Raw genomic sequence first — 13,746 nt, 5'->3', positions numbered from 1 at the left:
GGCTCTGATTCCTCTTGGAAAAATAGATCTGCATAGTCATACCCTTAACATTGATTTAAACGTAGAACTTAACCTAGTAATCACACATATTTTTTGGAAAGAAACTATTGAGTTAAATGCATCGGTAACAAGATATCATTCTTCTTGAAGATTCAGTTGTGCACTTACTACATATGGTACAGATACTTGGGATGGACTGTCTGATAGGGGATCATCCTAGGTGTCTGACCCCAAGAAAAAATGCAGTTCATCATCAGTGTTCTGGCCTGTTCTGGTCGTATCCAGACGCATGATCCATAGCGCCTCTTGTCTTCTAAGGCGTAGTTCCCTGTTTCCTCCTCTCACTGTAGCTTGTACAACGTCAATGCCATAGAAGGTGAAGGATTTGATATTTCCTTGTGAGGGATAAGAGGCCATATGTATAGCCATAGGATATCTCGGATCCTTAGTGGCATATGCTCTTGCGTGCTCTCTTATGCGTTCTCTGAGTGCCCTGATTGAGCTCCCCACATATCTGCTTTTACAGGCACATTCAATAATGTACACTGTGAATTTCGTGTCGCAGTTGATGTTTGTTTTGATTGTATATAGTTTAGATCTGTGATCCAAAAATGTTTTGGTTCCATGATTTGCCCATCTGTACATTGACCACATTCCGCATTTGAAAAAACCTTTTGATTTCTGGGTCAACCAATCACAAGTCCTTGTGTCTTTGGGCACAGTTGGGCTTAGTCTGTTCTTTAAATTCCTTCCTCGGCGAAAGGTTATTTGTGGGTGACTTCCTATTGCAGTGGTTAGGGTTCTGTCAGCACTATGGATCCCCCAGTGTTTATGAAAACTCTTCCGTACCACAGGACTTAATTCGTTGAAGTCTGTGATAAGTCTCACCGGTTGGTGATTTTTATCTATTCTAGGATTTTTGGGTGTTAAGGTTGACTCTCTGCTTATTTTTTTAATCTTTTTGTCTGCTTTAGAAATGATCTGAGGTTTATAACCCCTCTTGGAAAACCTGGACTGCAGATCTTGTATGCAGGTTTCAAATTCTTGTTCCTCGCTACAGTTCCTTCTGGCTCTCATAAATTCTCCATAAGGGATACCGTTTATCTGATGGATAGGATGACAACTGTTACTATGAAGAATTGAATTGCATGCTGTTTTTTTGCGGAATAGTCTGCTATGAAGAGTCCCATTTTTGACATATAGTTCTATGTCTAGAAAAGAAACATTGGAAGTACTGATATGCGTGGTGAATCGCATGTTCATCTCATTGTCATTCAGATATGCACAGAACTCCATAAGTGTAGTTTCAGTTCCTGACCATATTAGAAGGCAATCGTCTATGTAGCGGCCCCAGTATAGTATATAGTCAATCCATTTGGTGCCTCTGATGCTCCAGATCATATCAGCCTCGAGAGCACCCATGTAAATGTTAGCAAAAGAGGGGGAAAACCTTGAGCCCATGGCTACTCCCCTGGTTTGTCTATACCATCTTTTGTCAAATACAAAGAAATTTTGATTTAATATGATGTCCATCATTGTTACCAGCATTTTGGTGTGTTCAAGCAGTGTGATGGGTCTGGTATTTAATGCTCTGGTTACGGCTGCTAATCCTAGGTCTGGCTCAATGGAGGTATATAGGGATACCACATCAAGGGTCGCCATTATCAATCCAGGTTGCCACGTGATGTCTGCTAGGATACTCAAGATATGTTTTGAATCCTGTATGTAGGATGGCATGTTCTTTACCAATGGATTCAGGAACTTATCCACGTATTGTGAGAGTCTCTCTGTCGGACCCCCAATCCCGGACACAATTGGTCTTCCTGGTGGAAATGAAGCAGGTTTGTGGATTTTGGGGAGAGTGTATAGCCAAGGATAAGATGGACGTGTCACTTTTAAGTACAAATATTCCGCATCATTTATCAGGCCCGCATCCTTCCAGTCTCTCAGATGGTTATTGATCCGTATTGTTAAGGGACCCATGGGATTGCTGGATATTGCTTCATAACAGGAGTTGTCACAAAGTTGAGAAAGAATTTCTGCGTTGTAATCTTTTTTGTTCATGACAACTACATTTCCCCCTTCATCCGCTTCACGGATAACTAGGTCCTGGTTGTCACTCAGAGTTTTTAACGCTATTCTTTCTTCTCTGGTTAGATTGTCTCTTTTCATATGTCTGTGGTTAGAAACTTTAGTCTCATACTTGTTGATATCTTCCAACACCAATTTATAAAAGGTGTCAATAGTGTTGCCACTGGGCAAAGTGGGTGTCCATTTTGATTTGCTTTTGTGGCCACTATCTATGGTGCTGTTTGTCTTCAGTTCCAAATCAGTTAATAAGTCATTGAAGGAATTTGGAGGATCATCAAAATCCGTGATCGATAGTAGCAGGTGTGAGGCCAGGACCTCTTGGATGCTGATAGGGTTGGTAGAAACCTCTACTAGATCGTCAGTGCCAGTGGTACTATCTGTGGGTGTACCCCAGAAGTGCTTTTTTAATTTGAGTCCTCTAATGTATTTGAACAGGTCAATCTTCATCCTACATGGATCCCCTTGTTCCGTAGGATTAAAACTTAGACCTTTGCTCAGCAACGAAATCATATGTCTGTCCAGGTTTGCGGATGAGAGGTTAATCACCTGTACATCCTGATCAGGTGTATCATTCACTTCTTGTTGCCGGACCTCAATCTCTCTCTGTAATCGTCTTTGTCCTGCTCTCTGACCTCTGCGGGTTTTGTGTAGGTTTGGTTTACTCTTGTGCGATTTGTTATTTTCATTGTCCTGACTTCCCGAGAAAAAGTATTGCTGGCTCCAGAGGTCGTTGGTGTGGTTCTGGAATCTTGATTGCTGTTTGTGTTTTCTTCTGTTTCACTCTCTGTTTCAGGAACACTGCTTAGGGATGTATTGCTTGAGGAGATATTGGAGGCACCAGATCTGGCAGTTTGTTGGTTGCTAGCTGGTTTTTGGAATTGTTGGTCATATTTTTTGGCAAAGGTGAATACTCTGCCTTCACGATAGTCTGCTTCATCTCTGCGTATTTGCCTTGCTTTGCGATCCTTGATGTCGTTTTGATGTTTGATCAGGATATCTTCCAGGATTTTATAGTTTTTTTCTGTTGCATCTTTAAGATTGAGGGCTTCTATCTCCTTCTCTAGTTCTACAATTTCTGCCTGTAATTTTGTCACTTTCCGGTCCGCGTTTTCTAATAAAATTCTCTTCAGGTTGGTGGAATTCATGGTTACTGATTCCTCCCATTTGTTCAGGAGGTCGTCATCCAGATCATCAAAGGTTGGAAAAGTCTGTGACCGCAGACCTCTCGGTATTCTTTGCACCCTTAAATACTGCTTCAGTGTTGCGCCATCCCACCAACGTGAGTTTTCTGTTTTTTTGAGCCTCTCTAATTTGAGAAATTTCTCTTTTAAGCTGGTTCCTTTTTGTTGATTTCCACTTATATTGGTAGTAGACGAATGTGTGCCTTTAGAAAGATTCTCAAACATCTCGGAGGCGATCTTATCCCTATCCATTTTGAACCTGGTAGTAGGTAGATCGAAGACCGTAGTGGCTGCCTTTCTGAGTCAAGATTTTTGAACAGTCTATGAGTAGGTTTTTTAAGTGTTCAGAAATTTTGGCGCTCAACTTCTCACGGTAAAGTATTAGATTGTCGTGGTATCAAGGTAGGTGCTTCTTGGCCAGAGGAAAACCTTAACCTCTGAAAAGAAAAGAGGTACAAAAACCTCCCTCTTATTCTGATTGGGCAGGGATCCAGAACATACTATATGTATCTAAATGATATTCTCATGTTCAAGTATTCATTCTTTCCGGATAGATCAAACCAAACGTAAATTTTCAAAAGTTTTATTCATCAGCAGTGTTCACCTCTTGGGAATCACTGTACCTGTCACTCAAGCCTACACGTGTTTCATCACAGCATGTGGCTGTGACTCTTCAGGGCTAGAAAAAAATAATAAAATCAAAGCAATATCACAAAATTACGGAATTGCGTGTGAAGAAAGGACACCAGTGATGTGGAAACCAACACAGACAGGACGGGAGTATACATAAATTGTTGACTTTTTGTACTAGATCTGAATTAATATTTATTCTTAATCATTCATATCCTAATGTGAGATAGAGTAATGTGTCGTGACATGCGGCGCAATTCAGGTCTTTGTAAACTTCCAGTATGTAAGTCATTTATTATTATCCATAAGTACAGGTGTGCTGTGAGGTGAATAATAATGTTTAACGGTCTTTCATCAAGTTAATTGGCTAAAAGTACAATTTTCCCTTTAAATGATACTCGAGTGTAGGCAACTTGGCTAATAAGACATTAACAGTACAAAGTCTGCTGGTTCAATGTAATTGAAAAAAGGTCGAAAAAGAATTTTAAACAAGTATTTGTTATAACCTCAGAATATGGTGGTTCTGCGTAATTGTAAATAATAATCTAAAGAAATGTTAGGCATATGGCAAACAACAATCCTCTCTTATAATGTCATTTATACTGTAATTACGTGAAGTCCATCACTTAAATATGTAACATTTAGACCCATTGTCTCATGAGGGGTAGAAATTAATCATTCAATTGATAGCCTTTACATGCACAAACTCCTTGTTTAAGTGTTCCAGGATGTATCCATTAAACCAACACCATAATTTCACCTTGTCTATGGAGCCAAGTCATTGTCAGTGCCAATCCTTAAAATATAACCGTGTTCACAAAAATCTCCCTTTGCTTGTAAGCCATAAAAAAGTACAGTTTCTCAGAAGCATAAAGAAAAATAGAGCAACATGCCGTGTCACTTAGTTAGACCAGTAATGGTAGCGTAAAACAAGCTGGACTGGTGAGTTCTAGACAAAACCATTACTGGTCTAACTAAGTGACACGGCATGTTGCTCTATTTTTCTTTATGCTTCTGCGAAACTGTACTTTTTTATGGCTTACAAGCAAAGGGAGATTTTTGTGAACACAGTTATATTTTAAGGATTGGCACTGACAATGACTTGGCTCCATAGACAAGGTGAAATTATGGTGTTGGTTTAATGGCTACATCCTGGAACACTTAAACAAGGAGTTTGTGCATGTAAAGGCTATCAATTGAATGATTAATTTCTACCCCTCATGAGACAATGGGTCCAAATGTTACATATTTAAGTGATGGACTTCACGTAATTACAGTATAAATGACATTATAAGAGAGGATTGTTGTTTGCCATATGCCTAACATTTCTTTAGATTATTAATTTACAATTACGCAGAACCACCATATTCTGAGGTTATAACAAATACTTGTTTAAATTTCTTTTTCGACCTTTTTTCAATTACATTGAACCAGCAGACTTTGTACTGTTAATGTCTTATTAGCCAAGTTGCCTACACTCGAGTATCATTTAAAGGGAAAATTGTACTTTTAGCCAATTAACTTGATGAAAGACCGTTAAACATTATTATTCACCTCACAGCACACCTGTACTTATGGATAATAATAAATGACTTACATACTGGAAGTTTACAAAGACCTGAATTGCGCCGCCTGTCACGACACATTACTCTATCTCACATTAGGATATGAATGATTAAGAATAAATATTAATTCAGATCTAGTACAAAAAGTCAACAATTTATGTATACTCCCGTCCTGTCTGTGTTGGTTTCCACATCACTGGTGTCCTTTCTTCACACGCAATTCCGTAATTTTGTGATATCGCTTTGATTTTATTATTTTTTTCTAGCCCTGAAGAGTCACAGCCACATGCTGTGATGAAACACGTGTAGGCTTGAGTGACAGGTACAGTGATTCCCAAGAGGTGAACACTGCTGATGAATAAAACTTTTGAAAATTTACGTTTGGTTTGATCTATCCCGAAAGAATGAATACTTGAACATGAGAATATCATTTAGATACATATAGTGTGCTCTGGATCCCTGCCACATCCTCATGTGTCAGCCTCAGTAAAGGCTTAGCCACTAGGGTAAGATTAAGTAACCCTCTCTACAGCAGCTAACCATTCCCAAAAATGTCCTGACTTCATTCTTTATTTGAGGTGGATTTATCCTGGAAATTATTTCCACTCATTCTGGTGACACCTTTCTACCTCCCTTTCCAATTTTGTGTCCCAGGTATTCATCTTCTTTTTGACAGTACTCCTGACTATTCTCATGCAATGGCACTGTTACATGGACTTTCAAAAATCAATAAAAGCAATCCATTCTTCAGCACATGGAATGTGAAAAAATATATTGGCTGGATTCGGTACCATAGGACAACATGGAAAAAATATGCTTTTAATCTCCTGCACTATTCTGTTCTTTTCATTTATTTTCTGTGAACCTTTGATCAGAAAGTTACACAAACTTCCAATCAATTCCATCAAAAATCCTTTTATTGGTAAAATTTCTGCAACTGATGGTGTTCCTGAATACATGTCATTTAGTTCTAATTTTAATAAGACATGTTCTGCACATTTTATTAATCTGGCATCCTTCTCTGTGAACTCTCTTATTTCTTTGTTTATTATTTTGTCCAAAGCAGAAGGTAATTTTTCAACTGTTTTTTCTGAAAATAATGCTACAGCTGTTTCTTGTTGGGCCATTTTAAAATGTACATCCTCATCAGGAATCTGAAAATTAACATTATCTGGTGTACAGAAATCTGTGCTGCTTAATTTGCAAAACAATTGTTTTCCTGCTTGGCCTGAGTCACAGACAACAGTATTGTCATTTTTCTCAAATGGGCCTAATTTTGGTGCAAATTTTTCTAAAACTGGGTTTGTAATTTCTTTGTTTAAAACTCCTGCATTTAAATCTGAACTTTCCACTGCCTTCACAATGGACTTGGTAAATTCAGAATTGTCAGGGTTAAAACTCTCATTTTCAAACACAGCAACCTGTTGGACTGGGTTCTGATTTTGTCTCTGGAAATAATTCACATTTGCTCTGGACATCTTATTTAAATTAGTTTGAGCTTTTTCCATATTTTGTGGGACCATCTTTGCTTGGAAAATTCCTGCCATAGGTACCTGTTTCAGAACTGACATTTGCATTTGCTTAGCTGGTATATTTTGCATCTGCATTTCTCCATGTTTTTGTGCATCGTTTAAATATATATTTCTTCTTCCAATGCTCAAATCTGCTATAAAGATGGCAAAAGGACACATTTTCCAGCAGTACAACATCCATACCTGAATTTGCACAAACCAAACCACATTTACTTCCATCCTGTGTTCTTTTAATCTGTACCCAATCAACATCCTTTTCTGGCACTCCACCCTTCAGGAAAATAATCACTGCTATATTTTCCTCCATACCAACAGAAAATGATGGTGCATTCACGCAAACCCTTTTCATTGTCTCTTCACCTGGCCTCTGAACAACTTTAGATTCAAACCACAATTTAGTCTGCATGGCAATGTAAAAGAACATTTCCAAATTAATGCACAACTCTTTTAAAATGTCATCAAATCCATCAACTTGTAGGTACCACAGCATAATTATGTCTCTCAATTGTGGGAATGTGTTCAGAAATGCTGCAAGTTCACTTTTATTCTGTGGCATAGGAACATGCACTTCTCCCACTATTTCTCTCAATGAGTAAGCAAAAGCTTCTCCCTCATTCTGCTTATTATTTTTCTCAACTAAATCTGGTGGCTTCTTTTCCTTATCCAGTTTCCTTGCTAGGTCTGGTGGTTTCTTTTTCTTCTCATGTTTTCTTGCCCATTTGTCTCCTAATTTATCAAACCCATTGCATTTAAAAATATATTTTATTTCTGCAATGTGCAATTGCATTCCTGAAGAACACGTTTTCTCATTTGCTTCATCATCCATATGTACCCTAAAACCTTTCTGAGATGGAAAACTTCCTGAAACATTAATTTCATAATTTTGAGCCAAATCTGTCAGGCCATTATGTGTAGTTAATGCGCATGCAACTGTTTCCTTACTCAGGGAAATTAATTCTTTTTCCTGACATTAGTTCACATTTTCATTATTTAAACAGCATGGGCTGTTATTTTCTCCATGTTCAAGTGTTGAATTTAAAACACTAAGCTGTTTCTCTTTTTCAGGGCCTGTGTTAATATGTTCTCCCATGTTTTCAATCTTTTTAATCACTGCTGCTTCCTCTAAGCAGGTTTGAAAAATCAAATTTTCAATTACAATTATTTTATTCTGGGCTGCGGATGTTGTAAATACCCTTTTTCCCTCACCTTTCAGTGCTTAGGGTAATTTCTGTTCAATAATCTGTGAATTCTGAGTTTCTGAAATAAACCCTGCCATAATCACTCCTTCTGCAGCTCTTTGAACCTTTTCAGTAGGGACCATATTCATTGGGATAGTCATAATTTTTCTATGCATTATCTGTGCATCTGCAGTTAGCAATTCTTGGACTGAATCAGGCACATTTGAAGCAGTAACACCTGGAGGTATCACTGTCAGTGCTGAATCAACAGGTAATGGGTCAATCTGAAATGTCTGCACAGTTTTCTCAATCTGTGTTTTTCTCTGCTCAACAGAAGCAGTAGCCACTGTAGTGCTTACTGGTACAGTATTTTCAGTATTTTTAACGGGAACCACATAAAATGGTGGACACTCAGTTAACAATGCATCCATTATTTTATCCCCTGAATCATTATTTATTTGAAGCTCTTTATCATCATTAATTCTCTTCTCCTGCATTTGGTGCTTTACCTTTTTATCCTCACTTGCTTTCTCTCTTGCTGTCTTTTCCCACAAGCTTAAGGCCTCAAATTGTGCAGTTTTAGATGGTGTCTTTATTTCACATAAGACGTCCCTTAATTTGTCAATAATTTGCAATTCAAAAGTATCATCTTTTGGAAAGCTCAAAGCACCCTCGTTTTCAGTAATCTTGCACCATTGGTGAACCCACATACATGTATTTTGTCCCAAATTGGTAGACATAAAATGCACAGGTGTTCCTTCAGGAGCATCACCAATAAAAAACTAATTTTTCAATTTACCTCCTAACAGCTTCTTTAAGCCTTCAAACAATTTCATTTTTGCAATAGTTAAATGCAATTTCTTTTTTCCAAAGCTGTCAGTCTCAATTTTAGTCAGTTTTACTCCTACTACTGACCCTCCACAAAATCTTACTGCAATATTTCTCTTAATCAATAACTCTATTAGTAACAACATAAATACATTCGCTACTCTGTCTGTTGTGCTAAATAAAGGATAGATTTATATTCACTGCGAGTAACACATTCCGCTTACCCTTCACAAAGTACGACCTTCCGTTTCCTCTTCAAACACTACAGGTAAATCCCTTCCGCTTACCTTTCACTCAAGCTCAGAAGAACCTGCTACTCCTTTGAACTTATCCTTCAGGATATATCTTAGGCCAAAGTTTCACCAGCGAACCCTTTTGCTATCAATCAAGCTCAGAAGAACCTGCTACTCCTTTAGTGTGACCCTTTCTAGGTGATATCAGACTAAAGTTTCACCAGCGAACTCTTTGCTACAATCACTCACACAGAAAATAGTCCCTAATTTAACACTGCCAGCCCTACCCAGCTTCTCAGTGTTGTTCCAACAGACGAGTAACCTCAGTGCAGTGTGGCTTCCATTTACCACCCGCTATTCCTTCCCGGGATTCCACAGGTGTGCATACCTGCGTGTTCAGACAATCATAGAACAAGACACTAACTTAACATAAAGAGTTAAAACATGTAATCAATAACCAAAAATTATGTCCTATGAAATTACCAATATAATCAATAACACCATCAATTCAAAATGAGCAAAATGTCACCAACAGTAAAAATCCTTACTATTTTCAACACTTCAAAAATACATGCTAGCATATTAACAACATTTCACAACCCTATTGATACTCACACCACTTCTTGCATCACCTTCCAGTACTGCTTTGCCAGTCTTCAGGTTCTGAGCATTGGAGTCAGGAATCAGGACTTGGACATTTATCTAACTTGGGCAATTATTTTATTTCCCTTTTAAGGTCAATGGTCCATTAGTTGAGTAGTTGATGGTGAAATCAATAATCATTAATCACCAAACTAATCAATAATGACCATCCTCTGATTACCAAAAACTGATGGAGCGGTAATTTCTTCTGGTAATTTCTCAATGCAAAACCTTCATGCTACCTCTAATTTACCGCTCAAAAGGTGTTGGGCCCTTCACACCATGTATTACCTTCAGGAGACTTCAAATAAAGATGAACAGTCAAAAATGCAATTATTATTTAAAGCCAATAAAGAGAGTTGTTGAGTATTTAAAGGGTTTTATTTTCTAGTCAAAAGTTAATGTTTCTCTGACCCTTTATTCATTAGTAAAATATCAATCAGGTTACAGAATTTGGAAAACAGGAAAAATAGCATTACTACAGAACATATTACAGTCTGCATATAAGCATTACATATAGGAAATAAATTGTGGCGCAAAATGTCATAAAAAATTCTTAAAGAGTTTCTAAGAAAAATATAGTCTTGCAAGGCGAATCAAAAATCAAATAGTTTGCAAAAATCTCCCATTAAGAGAAATAAATGCATAAGACAAATACATCTTTTCAGACCTAATTAATTAGTCAAAGCATAAACTTGAAGTTTAGCATCTAATTCTATTTAATCAGCTGCACTCTCTGTCTGTCTGTGTCTAAAGAGCAAGCAGGGAGGGAGACAGCCCGCCCTTCACCAGACCTCAAAGGAATGTGGCCTCAGTGCAAAAATATGACGTGGAAGCAAGAAACCTCCCCCTGACACTCCTCGGACACCACTCCTCCCTTCAGCAATCTCCCGGGACGTTTCTCGTACCTAACCCATAGAATGAAGCAAAGCCTAAGCCAAAATGAGCAAGAAGCCAGCTGAGCTAAGAAAACCAGCCCCTCCTCCGGAGAGGTAGTATTTATACACAAAATTTTGGCAGACTACACAAAATGTTTCTACTTTCAGGAAAACCTGTACGTGATTGGTCCGTCATGATGGCATGAGTTCTCATCACCCTGACTCATTCTAAAACCTGACTATATCAGTTTTAACAAAAGAAGCATACATAATAAAGACATTTTATAAGTTTGCAACAATTGCTAGGGAAAATGTTTCTACAGTTCCTTCCTTCCTGCCACAGAGCAGTCAGATGGATACTTTTAACTAACACTGGAACATTGGCAGAATCACAAGAATGTACAGTTCAAGATGTCCTTGACTCCTTTAGGAAAGCTGGTACAGTCTGCACATGCTCTCTTCTCTTTCAAAGCAAGCCATAGCTTTGATGGTTTCACAGGCAGCCATTTAATGGTAGGCCCCAAAAATAAAATAAACACAAAGATAATGTTAATTTCATGTAAATCAGACCATTATGTTTCCCAACTCCATACTAATACTCCTTATAAATGTTTACCTAGCCAAGCTACTAGTGTAAAGCAGTTTTTCTATTATTTATGACAACATGCAAAATAAATATGCAATGTGCAACAAAGTAAAAGAGGTGTTATTAACTGAAAATATTTATCAAAATATGCAACAAGTCAAAGTCTTTTAAGACAGAAATAGTGGATTTAGGGATGAGCTGGGAAGAGAGAAACATATTCTATTAATCTTCAAAGCTAAAAAGGCCACTTTTCTCTACATTGCAAAAATACATGTTAATTCAGCAAAAGCATTTGAGAGTAAATAGGCCTCACTTTCATATTTTTCATGTGCCATGTTTTTAACTTGCACCAAAAGGTGCGTGACAATTCAAATGCAGTCTGTCTGAAGCACAAAAATTAAACAATGCCTGACTGCAGATGAAATCTGCTCCATCAGATGCACCCAATGTTTTTGCTCAGTAAAAGGCTCTCACATGAGCCCCGAATGCGGCAACTCCCCTCGATCCATCACGCATGTTCCACATCAAGGACTCCACTTCTCTCAGAGTCCCGTGGCCCCCCATTTTCTTTTCCGGGGTGGTGCGGCCCAGAGGCAGGACGCCGCTTATTACATCACGCTCTTGGGGTGTCCAAAGATCGAGCCGCTCTCGAACGTGCGTGTGCATTCCCCAAAGCATTTTATCTGGTACGGGGAGCTCCGTGAATTTGTGTCTTTAAAAGCATCTGATTGGCCTGACGCATTTCGCAATTAGCTTCCTCAGTGGCCGTCAGAAAGAGTGCATGATGGTAACTCATTAACCCCATTGCAGCAATATTGTGCGTCCTGGATGGGCGAGTCATGTGACTCAACACGTTGCATGTTGGGAAACTGAGTCCTTTCTTTACTCCTGTATGGATGCACCCAAGGTTTTTGCTCAGTAAAAGGCTCTCACATTAGTCCCGAATGCGGCCACTCCCCTCGATCCATCACCCATGTTCCACATCAAGGACTCCACTTCTCTCAGATTCCTGTGGCCCCCCATTTTCTTTTCTGGGGTGGTGCGGCCCAGCGGCAGGACGGCCGCTTATTAGATCACGCTCTTGGGGTGTCCAAAGATCGAGCCGCTCTCGAACGTGCGTGTGCCTTCCCCAAAGCATTTTATCTGGTATGGGGAGCTCCGTGAATTTGTGTCTTTAAAAGCATCTGATTGGCCTGACGCGTTTCGCAATTAGCTTCCTCAGCGGCCGTCAGAAAGAGTGCATGATGGTAACTCATTAACCCCATTGCAGCAATATCGTGTGTCCTGGATGGGCGGGTCATATGACTCAACACGTTGCATGTTGGGAAACTGAGTCCTTTCTTTACTCCTGTATGGGAGGCCACGGGACTCTTAGAGAAGTGGAGTCCTTGATGTGGAACATGCGTGTTGGATTGAGGGGAGTTGCCGCATTCGAGGGGAGTTGGACTCATCCTGTTCTCAGAGTAATTAAAACTGCTTTCAGGACTGAAAGATAAGCCTAGCGCAAGGATTTGTAGTTCTGCCTTGTTGAGGATTACATCAGATAGGTTAATTACAGTATTGGACATCATCGAGGGGTCTACTTCCGATTCCACCTCCCTCTCATTGCTTTCTTTGGCGGCTTGTTCGTGCCTGCGCCTGTTGTGGCACCTCCTCCTTGAGCTGCGTTTTGCATTTGCCCGCTTGTTTTTTGGGAGGGTTGGCGATTCCTTAATCTCAGAGTATCTCTCCTGTCTTGGCACAGGCAGTCCACCTCCTGTGCCAGGGATAATTTTAAAGCCCCCGTTTTTGCGCCTCGATGTATCCGGTTCCCTTCCCCATCGGTTTCACTTCGGTGGCAGTACTGATATCGGAACCTGATTTGGAAGCAATGGTGGTGTCACTCAAAGTGCTAGTGTTTATTGGTTTCGTAACACTAGCCTTAGCTCTTATACCCTCATATTTACGAGCAAAGGTAAAAACATTTCCATTCTGATAATCCAATTTATCTCGATTAAATTTATAGGCCTTACGTTTTTTTATGACCTCTTCATCTTTCTGTAATTTTACTAGCATGTCTTTCCTCATTTTTATAATGCTGTCAGTTTCTTCCATTTTGGCAATTTCCAAGTTTAATTTGTCAATCTTGACTTGCAATTTGAGCCTATCGCTTTCAGCATATTTTACCAAGATGCGAAGCAGTCTGGCCAAGGAGTCCAAATTGCAACCCGCCCATTCCTCCAACATTTCGGGATCAGGGTTCTCATAACTGGGCGCCAGAGTGATCCAGAGTGATCCGCAAACCCCTTGGAACCCTGCCCACTTCCAAATACCAAGCAAGAGATCTCTGCTCCCACCATTTCGCTTGCTCGGAGCGCATCAGTTTCTCCAGTCGTTTAAACAAATCACGTGCACTGGAATTC

The 13,746-nt window shown here is 39.3% G+C and overlaps 1 long non-coding RNA gene across 1 annotated transcript in view; it reads left to right on the top strand.

Annotated features, from left to right (window-relative positions):
* LOC147665147 (uncharacterized) overlaps window positions 1-13,746 on the top strand; it is a 75,841-nt gene that overhangs the window by 39,013 nt on the left and 23,082 nt on the right. The window lies entirely within an intron of this gene.

This window comes from Lissotriton vulgaris, unplaced genomic scaffold (assembly GCF_964263255.1).
Source record: "Lissotriton vulgaris unplaced genomic scaffold, aLisVul1.2 SCAFFOLD_2496, whole genome shotgun sequence".
Classification (NCBI taxonomy): Eukaryota; Metazoa; Chordata; class Amphibia; order Caudata; family Salamandridae; genus Lissotriton; species Lissotriton vulgaris.
Note: the sequence above shows the minus strand (reverse complement) of the source record. Positions and strands in the feature narration are given on the sequence as shown.